Source organism: Triticum aestivum, chromosome 2B (assembly GCF_018294505.1).
Source record: "Triticum aestivum cultivar Chinese Spring chromosome 2B, IWGSC CS RefSeq v2.1, whole genome shotgun sequence".
Lineage (NCBI taxonomy): Eukaryota > Viridiplantae > Streptophyta > Magnoliopsida > Poales > Poaceae > Triticum > Triticum aestivum.
This window is the reverse complement of record NC_057798.1, coordinates 374446949-374461152: the sequence shown is the minus strand read 5'-3', so window position 1 is coordinate 374461152 and position 14204 is coordinate 374446949.

Sequence of the window (14204 nt, the reverse complement as noted above, 5' to 3'; positions counted from 1 at the left end):
CTTTTCTCCGCGGCCAAATATTCGTATTCGGCGGCTTCGCACTGCGTGCCAATTCGATTGGCCATCTGGAGCAGATCGACAGCTACGCCCCTGGTCATTAGATCAGTTTCGGAAACCTAAACTATGTCGCTGATATCCGAGGAGACTTGATCTTCCAAGGGTTAGCGGCCTTAACCGCAGCTCCGGCCTTAGATCCGGAACTCCCCGTCGAGTCCGAAGACAGGAGTTTAGAGCCCGCCGGACTCTCCGCGGCCATAGAGCACAACACTAGAGATACAGAGGGGATCGTTTCACCGATAGGCCCAGAGTCACTCCAAGCTCCATCTATCATCATCGAGCCGGACTCACCCCTGTGCACTAGCTCCGAACTCTCGAGGTCTGTGTTATACGAGCTCGGCCAGGGAACTCCCGTCCCGCCCCGCTCCACGGATTCTCGCTTCCCTGTCCAAACCTCACCCTTAAACGAGGCCCTGGACTTAATGCAATCTCTCGCCATTACAGAAGGATCGCCACCGAACTATGCCCAGCCCACACCAGGGGCTGAGATCAGGGAATTTTACGTCCCACCCGCCACGCACTTCATAGCCATTGTCGACTATTTAACTGACATGCTCGATTACGCTTCCGAAGACATCGACGGCATGAACAAAGCCAGAACCCGCCATTTACTGGACGTTGGACGGCTACTTCCATGTATGACGTGTACATGGTGGACGCACCCAAAGAGGACGATGGTGATGGTGGTAAAAACCCAGTCAAGGACAAGCCCCGAGTGGCACCACCAAAGCATCGATGTCAGCGGTGCCGTTCGAAATCGCGTCGCAAAAAGGACAGTAATACCGGCGCCGAAGACAACAATACTCTGGATAACACCGAAGATCAAGAAGCCCCTATCGAACCAACATCCGAGCATGATGATTGGGAGGATGGGCAAGTCAACTCTGACGACCCTATTGGGAACGAGGGCTCGGAGGATAGTAATTACTTACCAACCTCCGAAGAGGATGAGAGCCTCGGCGACGAAGAATTCATCATGCCAGAGGAACCCCTAGAACAAGAGCGCTTTAAGCGCTGGCTAATAGCCACCGCAAGAAGCCTGAAAAAGAAGCAGAAGTAGCTTCAAGCTGATCAAGATCTGCTCAATGACAGATGGACTGATGTCATGGCAGCCGAGGAATACGGCCTCAAATGCCCAACTAAGAGTTATTGGAAGTGCAAGCTACTACCCCAATTCGACGACGAAGCCCCAAAGCCTATACCGCCAACACACAACGTCGCCGACGGACCTGACCGACCACCACGTGACCGGGACAGAGCGGCAACTCAAGCCGAACACCAGCCTACACCACCCCGCCATAAAGGCAGAGAGACAACAACTGCAGGATACACTTATGACCTACGACGGGACCTGGCCAATAGAGCCGGTCAGACCAGATCAATCTATGGATCACGGGGGCGTGCCCCGGCACGAGAGGATGGCCATCAGGCCTGGCGCGACAAGCACAACCTCACCTGGGCTGAGAACCGCATACAGACTTCATTCGAACTACGTTGTGACGTTGCCCGATATAGAGGCGCCGCACACCCCTTATGCTTCACCGATGAGGTAATGGAGCACCAATTCCCAGAAGGGTTTAAAACCGTAAACATAGAATCATACGATGGCACAACATATCCCGCAGTATGGATTGAAGATTTTCTTCTCCACATTCACATGGCTTGCCGTGACAATCTACATGCCATCAAATACCTCCCCCTCAAACTTAAGGGACCAGCTCGGCACTAGTTAAACAGCCTCCCAGAAAACTCTATTGGAAGCTAGGAAGACCTGGAGGATGCCTTTAGAGACAACTTCCAGGGCACTTACATCCGGCCTCCGGACGCCGATGACCTCAGTCACATAGTCCAGCAGCCCGGGGAGTCAGCCAGAAAATTCTGGACCCGGTTCCTAATAAAAAAGAACCAAATTGTTGATTATCCGGACGCCGAGGCTCTACCAACCTTTAAACACAGCATCCGCAACGAATGGCTTGCCTGACACCTCGGCCAAGAAAAGCTGAAGTCCATGGCAGCCCTCACATCACTCATGACCCGCTTTTGCACAGGCGAAGATAGCTGGCTTGTCCATAGCAGCAACAGTACCAGTGATCCTGGCACTTCCGAAGCAAAGAACAGAAACGGCAGGCCCCGACGCAACAAAAACAAGCGTTGGAGCAACACTGACAACGCCGAAGATACGGCGGTCAACACCGGATTCAGTGGCTCCAAACCCGGTCAGGAAGAGGCCATTCAAAAGAAACAAAGACGGTTCATCTAGCCTGGACCGAATACTCGATCGACCTTGCCAGATTCACGGCACCCTTGACAGGCCTGCCAACCATACCAACTATTGGGGATATAACTATTAGGTATGACCCGCCTAGGAGGGGCCGGGTTATACCTATGGCGATTCATAATATGAAGCCCATGAGGATATTGAAGATGGCGGTTCATAGGCAAGGGCCCAAGGCCCAAGGGCGACTTAAGGCCCGTAGGAGTAAACCGTCATATGTGTAAGACTTGTATTGTAAGGCATGTATAGTTAGTCACCGAGCCGGACACGTTGTCTATGAGCCGGCCGGGACTCCGTGAGCCGCTGGGCGTCAACCTGTGTATATAAAGGGACGACCCGACGGCGGTTAGGGGTAAGAGACAACAGATCGAAAGCTAGGTCAAGCGTATTCGCTCCCTGGTAATCGAGACATAAGCAATACCACCTCAAACTGGATTAGGCCTTTACCTTCACCGCAAGGGGCCGAACCAGTATAAACTCTTGTGTCCTTTGTCCCGTTTAACCCCTTTAAGCTAACCTAGTTGCGATGGCTCCACGACTAAGTCCTTACGCTAGGACATCTGTCATGACTATTCCATGACAGTTGGCGCCCACCGTGGGGCCAATGCACGGTGGTTTCGAGTTCTTAAAGGGCAGCTTCGAAGGGATTAAGGGATACGCCGTGGGCCGGATGACTAAGAGTCGTCGCGGCAAGCTCTACATCGACGATGCAGGCAGGAGCCCCGAGGCTGGCTCAATTGAGTACGGGTACCGGGTCCTCTTTGGTGGAATTCATGTCTTCACCAGCAAGATCGGCGAGTCGGGCCCTGAGCCGGACATCTGCACTGACATCATCTAGACGGCTCAGCGTGCGAGACCCGCCCGGGCTCAGCCCGCTGTGAAAAACGTGCCTTCGTGGGGTTCATCCATGGAGCGGAATTTGATGAAGGATCTATGTCTGGCGGTGAGACGGCCATCTACTCTGATGGTGAGTCGTCCACAGGCGAGACTACGTCATTGTATCAATTGCAAGACGGCATGCTTGGGGGATATTCCGATGGCGACAGTATTCCGGACCCCTATGAGCCGCCGAACAGGGTCGCAATCTTCATGGTCGGTACACAGCCTGGGCAGAATTCTTCAACTGCGGTAGCGATGATTGATGTCCCACAAGTATAGGGGATCTATCGTAGTCCTTTCGATAAGTAAGAGTGTCGAACCCAACAAGGAGCAGAAGGAAATGACAAGCGGTTTTCAGTAAGGTATTCTCTGCAAGCACTGAAATTGTAGGTAACAGATAGTTTTGTGATAAGATAATTGGTAACGGGTAACAAGCAATGAAAGTAAATAAAGTGCAGCAAGGTGGCCCAATCCTTTTTGTAGCAAAGGGCAAGCCTGGACAAGTTCTTATAATGAGAAAAGCGCTCCCGAGGACATATGGGAATTATCGTCAAGCTAGTTTTCATCACGCTCATATGATTCGCATTCGTTGCTTTGATAATTTAATATGTGGGTGGACCGGTGCTTGGGTGCTGTCCTTTCTTGGACAAGCATCCCACTTATGATTAACCCCTATTGCAAGAAACTATAAAAGAAGTATTAAGGTAAACCTAACCATAACATGAAACTAGTGGATCCAAATCAGCCCCTTACGAAGCAATGCATAAACTAGGGTTTAAGCTTCTGTCACTCTAGCAACCCATCATCTACTTATTATTTCCCAATGCCTTCCTCTAGGCCCAAACAATGGTGAAGTGTCATGTAGTCGATGTTCACATAACACCACTAGAGGAGAGACAACATACATCTCATCAAAATATCGAACGAATACCAAATTCACATGACTACTAATAGCAAGACTTCACCCATGTCCTCAGGAACAAATGTAACTACTCACAAAGCATATTCATGTTCATAATCAGAGGGGTATTAATATGCATTAAGGATCTAAACATATGATCTTCCACCAAATAAACCAATTAGCATCAACTACAAGGAGTAATCAACACTACTAGAAACCCACAAGTACCAATCTGAGGTTTTGGTACAAGATTGGATACAAGAGATGAACTAGGGTTTGAGAGGAGATGGTGCTGGTGAAGATGTTGATGGAGATTGACCCCCTCCCAATGAGAGGATCGTTGGTGATGATGATGGTGATGATTTCCCCCTCCCGGAGGGAAGTTTCCCCGGCAAAACAGATCCGCCGGAGCCCTAGATTGGTTTCGCCAAGGTTCCGCCTCGTGGCGACGGAGTTTCGTCCTGTGAGCTTGCTTATGATTTTTTCCAGGGTAAAAGACTTCATATAGCAGAAGATGGGCACCGGAGGGCCACCAGGGGGCCCACGAGGCAGGGGGCGCGCCCCTCACCGTCGTGGACAGGGTGTGGGGCCCCTTTGGTACTTCTTTCGCTCAATAATTCTTATTAATTCCCAAATTGACTTTCATGGAGTTTCAGGACTTTTGGAGCTGTGCAGAATAGGTTTCCAATATTTGCTCCTTTTCCAGCCCAAAATCCCAGCTGCCGGCATTCTCCCTCTTCATGATAAACCTTGTAAAATAAGAGAGAGTAGCCATAAGTATTGTGACATAACGTGTAATAACAGTCCATAGTGCAATAAATATCGATATAGAAGCATGATGCAAAATGGACGTATCAACTCCCCCAAGATTAGACCTCGCTTGTCCTCAAGCGGAAGCCGAAATCGAAAAATATGTCCACATGTTTAGAGATAGAGGTGTCGATAAAAATAAAATACGAACATGAGGGCATCATGATTATTCTTATAACAGCAACATATATATATTTTGTCATATGATTACTTATGCTCAAGTAACAATCTATTCACAATGTCAAGTATGGTTTAGAAACCTCATTGGGAACTAACAAACTATAATCTCAGTTGTCGGTGTCAAAATCGGCGGATCTCGGGTAGGGGGTCCCGAACTGTGCATCTAGGCGGATGGTAATAGGAGACAAGGGACACGATGTTTTACCCAGGTTCGGGCCCTCTTGATGGAGGTAAAACCCTACGTCCTGCTTGATTGATATTGATGATGTGGGTATTACAAGAGTAGATCTACCACGAGATCAAGGAGGCTAAACCCTAGAAGCTAGCCTATGGTATGATTGTTGTTTGTCCTATGGACTAAAGCCATCCGGTTTATATAGACACCGGAGAGGGCTAGGGTTACATAGAGTCGGTTACAATGGTAGGAGATCTACATATTCGTATCGCCAAGCTTGCCTTCCACACCAAGGAAAGTCCCATCCGGACACGGGACAAAGTATTCAATCATGTATCTTCATAGTCTTGGAGTCCGGCCGATGATGATAGTTCGGCTATCCGGACACCCCCTAGTCCAGGACTCCCTCAGTAGCCCCCGAACCAGGCTTCAATGACGACGAGTCCAGCGCGTATCTTGTCTTCGGTGTTTGCAAGGCGGGTTCTCCTCCATGTTCCATGTGTTAGCCGAATAGTGTCCGGTTTCTTCATAAATGTTGCGCTCCTTGGCTTCCACGTCCAATAATGGCCCTCTTCCACGTGTTGTATGAATGCAAAAAGCCAGGGTATTTTTATGTTTTACCCCCCTAGCTGTGCGAATAAGCCACCTATAAGAGAGGCGTGGATCCAGATCCGAATCACACCATCCTCCTTCCGCAAGTATTCCTTGAAGCGCATCTGACAAGAATCCATTCTAACATGGATAGTCGACGCGGCTCCTCTTCTCGCGCCCCCAGTCCTCAGCCAGGAGATTGGAGGAGATGCTCAGTCCCGCATAGCGAGTTAGTGACACTCCAAGCAGAGGGATACCTTCCCCCAGCCTTTTATGGTTCCAGTTCGAGCCGGACTGGCCACCTACAAGGGTGGGAAGCAGGCGGAGAGCGTCCCCAATCCCTCCAAAGGAGAGCGGGTATGCTTCGTCCCCTACTTAATAAGGGGACTCGGATTTCCCATACATCTGTTTCTCCGGGGGCTCCTAGAGTTCTACGGACTCCAACTTCACCACCTCACACCTGCCTCCATTTTGCACATCGCGGGCTTTGTAGCTGTTTGAGAGCTATTCTTGGGCATCGAGCCCCATTTTGCGCTGTGGAAGAGACTGTTTTGCCTCGTACCCCGTTCTCACAAGGGGTCGATATATCAAGTGGGCGGAGCCGAAATATGGCGCATCGCCGGGACCGGATATCTATTCGGAACCCCGAAGAAGGCGTCCGAAGACTGGCCTTCGGAGTGGTTCTATATGGAAGACGCCCCGCTGCCGGATCCAGTTCGGATTGGCCTCCCGGAGTTTAGCAACGCTCCTCTGAAGAAACGCCTGAGTTGGCGCCCGTGGAGCCCTCAACGGGAAGATGATAGGAGCGTCCACTATCTGATGGGCCGGATACGGTTACTGGCCCATTCCAGATTAACCATGATTGGAGTCATGGCCACATGCATTATGCGAGGGGTGCAGCCGCTCCAATATAGGGGCCACCCCATGTGGGATTTCAATGGGGAGAATGACGCCACCCGTCATGGCCGCAAGGGGCCGGGATCGGCCGCCAATCTGGTGAAGATCCTGTCCGGCTTGTACAAGGGGCAGAAGGAGGACTTCCACTGCACGAGTCCATTGAATGGATTCTCCATGAATAACCCTCGGAGCTGGGTAAGCGGACGTTTATATATCTGATCCGTGCTTTCAAAGATAATTGTCTTACTTTATGATTTTGACGCAGGAACTGCGCCGGGATGTGGAGGGCATAGAAAGCCTGACTCCACAACCCGAGGATCCGGGAAGATCCCTTGATCCGGCCTCCGGAGAGGATCCGGACATAATGGTGGAACTGATTGACGGGGTGTTCCACCAGCTCAGCATAGACAATGCTCTAGTCGCCATTACGGCTGACTACCCCGGTTTATCCCCGGCTTCCCAGGTGAGTACGACCGAAGTCCTGACACCGTTGCCTTTTTAATGCTTATTTCTGACCACCGTGTACCAACGGTGCTTCTCAGGAGGTGCCTTTACGGCGGGAAGCCGAGCCCGCGGCGACTGACCAACCAAGGTCAGTGCGGCCCAGCAGGCGGAAGAGGAGTGCGGCGCGAATTGAAACGTCGCCGCAAAGGTATGGCGCACCATTATCCTTTAAGGGAAAGACTCCTAGGAGGTATATTAATGCTCGTGATTCTTCCAGGAGAAAGAGCGCTCGCCGGACTGAGTCCGCAGAGGTTTCCAACCAAGCCTCCGCCAGCCAAGCTCCAACGCCTGGTCCGGAGAGGGAGGCGAGCGCAAGGCGTGAGCCGGATGCTCCTCCAACGGAGGATGCCGACAGGTTGTCCGCCACCAGGTTTGAGGTGGAGAGCGCCATGAATCACAGGCGCCGTCGGACAGTTCTTCGTGACGCGTGTTTCTCCCAGAGGCATTGAATGCCTTTAATGTGGGAGACGCGCACCTCCGTGCTGCTCAAGATGGTTTAACCAGAGCCATGGAGCATTATGTAAAAGACATACGGGTGAGGAATTTTAATAGTTATATATGCCAGTAGCCCCCGAGACTTAAAATAGTTAAACTAACTAATTTAAGGATCATTTGTTACGCAGGATCTTACAGAGAAGAATACCCACCTGTCCCAGGAGCTTCAAGAATGCAAGGCCCAACTTGAGGCCGCACTAGCCGCTGCCGGGGGAGCCACAGAGACCCCCTCTGGTAATTCATATTTCGAAAAGAGAAATAGTTTATGAAGTGCGGCGTGTGTATAGTCTGACAATAATATTGCAGAGGGTGCCGGACTAGATCCGGACAAGCAACATCTGTTGTGCCAGCTGAAGGCCGGCGAGAAGGTGCTTATGAGGGTGCAGCAGGAGAGGAACAAACTCCAAGATGCCAACACCCAGCTGGGCGAAGAACTAAAAGATGTTCGGGTCCAGCTGTCTAACTCCGTAAAGGAGAATCGGCGGCTTTGTCGCGGCATTTATAGTAAGTGCTTGAGCAAACTCTTTTGAAAAGAAGAGTTCGGCGAGGAAGTCGATTGACAAAAATGTGTCTGTAGGTGTGCTCATGGGTCGTCCAGCGGAGGAGATGCCTGGTTCCACGGGAGACCCTCTTATGGCCTTCCGTCTCCCTACCCGAGGGTCTTGGAGGGCTTGCTGAGAAGCTTCAGGGAGTACGGCGGCGTCTCCGTCTGTGGAATATATCAGCCTGCCGTCAAGGCGCCAGGGAGGCCTGGGCCATGGTGAAGACGCGGTACCCGAAGGCTGATCCAAACCACATGGCCGAGGTCGGACCTGCGGGGCCCGATGGGAAGGAGATCCCTGTGAGCCTGATGTATGGCCAAGTAGAGTTGGCCGCGAAATATTCCCAACAGGACTGTAAATTAGACAGCCTGTTAGATGGGATTGAAGAGGAGTACAATCAGTCAGTTTGACGATGTAATTTTAAATGACATGTAAAATGCCTTCTAGCCGGATTGTAGATCGTTTGTCTTTGCGGACCTTTTCGCTTCAACCTCGGGACCCAACAGTCCGGAGTGTGTCCGAATACCCTTATGGTTATAAAAAAACCGGGGCATGCATGGAGACAAGGCGTAGGGGTCATAAGTGCTTTATCAGACAAGTGCCCAACTAGCTATGTTATATTGCATGGTTAGTAAGAAACATCTTCCAGGGAGAATAGTTCTGTTAGGGGTTCCTTTCCCTGGGAGGCATGCCCTAAAGTGCATGACCGGACTGCAAAAAAGAGCAAAAAAAGCATCTGGGGGCAGATAAATAAATAAGTAATAAATCATCTTTCAGGTCACCGACCGAATATTCTCTTAAGAACCCTAGCCTTCGACTTCACCCAGTCTGAGGTACACATCTGGCTGACCCGACAGTAACAATCGCAGAGGTGCTCCCTTTATCTCCTAGCCGAACAAACGGGAACGTAGGGGTAAGCACAGGAGCCAGGCAACCCGGCTTGGCCAAAACTTAAGTCATATCGATGCATATAATGGTGAGTAAAAGGTACATGCGGAAGTATGACACATGTGTTGGGCATGAAGCCCATATAAATAAGCTTCTATTAAAGAAGCCCCCAGGTATAACGAGTGCGAGTAGCACATCGAGTGAGTGCGAACAAAGCGTAGATCAGCCCTTAAGAGGCTTGTACTGAAAGAGGGAGGAAAAAGGAGGGAAAACAAAGACAGCAAAAAAATATGAAAGGTGGACGGAGGAAGGAGACGAACTCTGAGTCCGGCGCTAGGCGTAGAATCTTCGGAGACGGGCTGCATTCCATGGGTTTGGCTCGAGTCGGTTGTTAGATGCGTTGCGTAGACGGTATGCACCGCCGATAAGGACTTGGGCTTAAGTTTGTCCTTTTTCTTGTCCGGCAGGCGTAGAACTAGCTCGCCAACATTGTAAGTTTTGGCCCGTACTTCTCTGCTTTGATATCTTCGAGCCTGCTGCTGATAGAATGCGGAACGGGATTTTGCCACGTCGCGCTCCTCCTCTAAGGCGTCCAAACTGTCCTGCCGATCCAACTCGGCTTCTCTTTCTTCGTACATGCGCACGCGAGGTGAGTCATGAATTATATCGCAGGGCAAAACTGCCTCGGCGCCGTATACCATAAAAATGGTGCGAATCCGGTAGTGCGGTTTGGCGTGGTCCGCAGCCCCCAGAGTACGGAGTCGAGCTCCTCTACCCAGTGCGTGTTAGATTCCGTGAGGGACGGCACTAATCTGGGTTTAATGCTGCTCATAATTAGACCATTTGCTCGTTCCACTTGACCGTTAGTTTGAGGGTGGTAGACTGAAGCGTAGTCGAGCTTGATGCCCATGTTTTTGCACCAGAGTTTAACCTCGTCGGCCGTGAAATTCGTGCTGTTATTAGTGATGATGCTGTGGGGGACGCCAAAACGATGTACTACCCCAGATATGAAGTCTATCACAGGTCCGGATTCTGCCGTTTTAACCGGCTTGGCCTCTATCCATTTGGTGAATTTGTCCACCATGACCAGTAAGTATTTGTGCTTGTGGGTTCCCCCTTTAAGGGGTCCAACCATGTCAAGCCCCCAGACCGCAAACGGCCAGGTGATGGGTACAGTTTTGAGGGTGGTGGGTGGCATGTGGCTTTGATTAGCAAAGAGCTGGCAACCAACGCATCGTTGGACTAAGTCCTGAGCATCTGCCCGGGCTATCGGCCAATAAAATCCTGTACGGAAGGCCTTTCCTACAAGGGCCCGGGCTGCAGCGTGGTGCCCGCCGAGTCCGGCGTGAATGTCAGCCAGGAGATTTCGCCCTTCCTCTTCGGAGATACACCTTTGAAGGACTCCGGTTGTGCTTTTCTTATAAAGTTCTCCCTCATGGACCTTGTAGGCTTTAGATCGCCGAACTATGTAGCGGGCCTCATTTTGGTCTTCGGGAAGTTCCTGCCTGATTAAGTAGGCTAGGAATGGTTCCGTCCACGGGGCAATTACTGCCATTATTTCGTGGGCTGAAGGTGTTATTTCATTGGCTGAGCCACCGATTGTGTCAGAATGTTCTGTGTTGGGTGGTGTAGTTGGTTCCGGGTTGTTATTTCCGGACTCCTCTTCCCATAATACGGATGGCTTAAAGAGCCGTTCCAGGAAGATGTTTGGAGGGACGGCGTCGTGTTTTGCGCCAATGCGTGCCAAGACGTGTGCTGCCTGGTTATTATCCCGGGCTACATGGTGGAATTCGAGTCCTTCGAACCGGGCTGACATTCTTAGGACGGCGTTACGGTAGGCTGCCATTTTCGGATCCATGGCGTCAAACTCTCCATTTACTTGGGATATTGCGAGGTTTGAATCCCCGCACACCTCTAGGCGTTGAATACCCATGGAGATTGCCATCCAGAGGCCATGTAGAAGGGCCTCATATTCGGCTGCATTGTTGGAGTCCGTGTACATTATTTGAAGTACGTATTGGACTGTGTCTCCGGTTGGGGACGTCAAGACGATGCCAGCCCCCAAGCCAGCCAACATTTTGGAGCCGTCGAAATGCATGATCCAATTGGAGTATGCGCCGTACTCTTTAGGGAGTTCGGCTTCGGTCCATTCGGCGATGAAGTCAGCCAAAACTTGCGACTTTATAGCTCGCCGTGGTTTATAGGTTATGTCAAATGGTAAGAGCTCAATGGCCCATTTTGCAATCCTGCCCGTCGCGTCGCGATTATTTATAATATCGTTGAGAGGTACTTCGGAGGCCACCATTATGGAACACTCTTGAAAGTAGTGTCGCAACTTCCGGGATGCCATGAACACCGCATACGCCATCTTTTGATAATGTGGGTACTGGGACTTGCATGGAGTTAAGACAGTGGATACGTAGTACACTATTTTTTGAAGAGGGAATTTTTGCCCTTCTGTTTCTCGTTCGACGACGAGTACGGCACTGACAACTTGATGTGTTGCCGCGATATATAATAACATAGGTTCGCCCAAGTTGGGCGCGGCCAGGACCGGATTTGTTGCCAATATGGCCTTAATTTCTTCGAGTCCGGCCGTGGCAGCATCCATCCATTCAAAGTGTTCGGTGCACCGGAGGAGGCGATAGAGGGGCAGCGCCTTTTCTCCCAAACGGGAGATGAAGCGGCTTAGAGCCGCCACGCATCCCGTCAATTTTTGTATTTGTTTGAGGTCTTTTGGGATATCCAATTGTGACAGAGCCTGGATCTTGGCTGGGTTTGCTTCAATTCCTCTACCGGATACAATGAAGCCCAAGAGCTTTCCGGCCGGTACGCCGAAAACACATTTTTCCGGGTTGAGCTTAATGTCGTATGCTCGGAGGTTGTCGAATGTAAGCCTCAAATCGTCTATTAGAGTTTCAATGTGTTTGGTCTTAACGACCACATCGTCTACGTACGCCTCCACTGTTTTGCCTATCTGGGTGGCCAGACATGTCTGAATCATGCGTTGATATGTTGCGCCGGCGTTTTTGAGTCCGAAGGGCATTGTGTTGAAGCAGAATGGTCCGCACGGAGTAATGAATGCCGTTGCGGCCTGGTCTTTTTCTGCCATCTTGATTTGATGGTATCCGGAGTATGCGTCGAGGAAGCACAATGAATCGTGCCCTGCGGTGGCGTCGATGATTTGGTCGATGCAAGGGAGAGGGAAAGGGTCCTTTGAACATGCCTTGTTAAGGTCTTTGAAATCGACACAAAGGCGCCAGGATTTGTCCTTTTTTGGTACCATTACCAGGTTGGCTAGCCAGTCCGGATGTTTTATATCTCTGATGAATCCGGCTTCTAAGAGTTTGGCTAGCTCCTCTCCCATTGCCTGTCTTTTGGGTTCGGAAAATCGCCAAAGAGCCTGTTTGACTGGCTTGAATCCTTTTAGGATATTTAAGCTGTGTTCTGCCAGCCTGCGTGGGATTCTTGGCATGTCTGAAGGGTGCCAGGCAAAAATGTCCCAATTTTCCCAAAGGAATTCTCATAGTGCGGCTTCTACATCAGGATTTAATTGTGCCCCAATGGAGGCCGTCTTTGTAGGGTCCGTTGGATGGACCTGAAATTTGACTATTTCGTCTGCTGGTTTAAAAGAGGTGGACTTAGGCCTCTTATCGAGTATCACATCGTCCCTATCCACCGTAGAGCGCAGCGCAGTGAGTTCCTCTGCTGCTAGGGCTTCGGATAATGCCTCTAGGGCCAGTGCGGCTGTCTTATTTTCAGCGCGGAGTGCTATATCTGGATCACTGACAAGAGTGATTATTCCATTGGGCCCGGGCATTTTGAGCTTCATGTACCCGTAATGGGGTATAGCTTGGAAGATTGTGAATGCCTCTCGCCCTAACAAGGCGTGATATCCACTGCTGAATGGGGCCACTTGGAACATGACCTCTTCGGACCTGTAATTGTCCGGCGAGCCGAACACTACGTCTAGTGTGATTTTTCCTGTGCAGCGTACTTCTCGACTAGGGATTATTCCTCTGAAGTTGTGCTGCTTCGCTCAATGCGGCTCCAGTCAATTTCCATTTTTTGGAGGGTTTCCTCATAGATGAGGTTTAATCCGCTACCGCCATCCATGAGTACCTTGGTAAGACGAAAGCCGTCCACTATCGGACAGAGGACCAATGCGGCTGGTGCTCGAGCTGTTCGAAATTTAGGTTCGTCGCTGGCATTGAAGGTGATAGCCGTGTCGCTCCATGGATTTGTTGTTGCTACTTGGTAGACTTCGGCGAGGCTGCGGATTGTTCGTTTCCGCATGTTATTTGATGCGAAAGTCTCGAAGACTGTTAATACCGTGCTGGTACTGTTGGGCTGGTTGCCCGGGGCTAGAAAGCCTTCGCCACTTTTGGCCACCTGCCGTAGTATCCAACATGCTCGAAGGCTATGTGTTGGAGTGGCACCCTCTGTACTGTGGATTTTACAGGGTCCGTTGAGCCATCCCTCCAGTACGGTTCCGTGCCCTTTAGGGTTTTTTTGCTTTTTTGGTTTTTAACCCAGGTGCTTGAGTATGACGCACCCTTTTATTTCAAACTAGGGTTGTATTCAGGGCCGGATTGTCCCAAAACCTGGTTTCGGTTTTCCAGGCACTCTCCATCGCACAGTATTTTTGTACTATGGTTGCCAGATCGGCAAAGCGTGTAACTTCGCAACGACTTATGGCGTTCATGATTCCCTTGTCCGTGCAATTGTTGCAGAAAATTGAGATTGCGCTTTCCTCACGGCAGTCTTTTATCCTGTCCATGACCAGGAGGAATCTGGCCCAGTAGTGATATACTGTTTCATCGGGCTCTTGCCATATTTGAGATAGATCGCTTATGTTTGGGTGGGCAGGCGGAATTAAATTCGGAACCCCGCCCGATCCGAGGCTCAAAGGCCGAGAAGTTTCCGGATTTGGAAGCTTGGATTGCTGGATGTTATCCAACAAATCTGGTCCGATGCCTGACTTTAGGTTCAATACTTGATTGACATCCG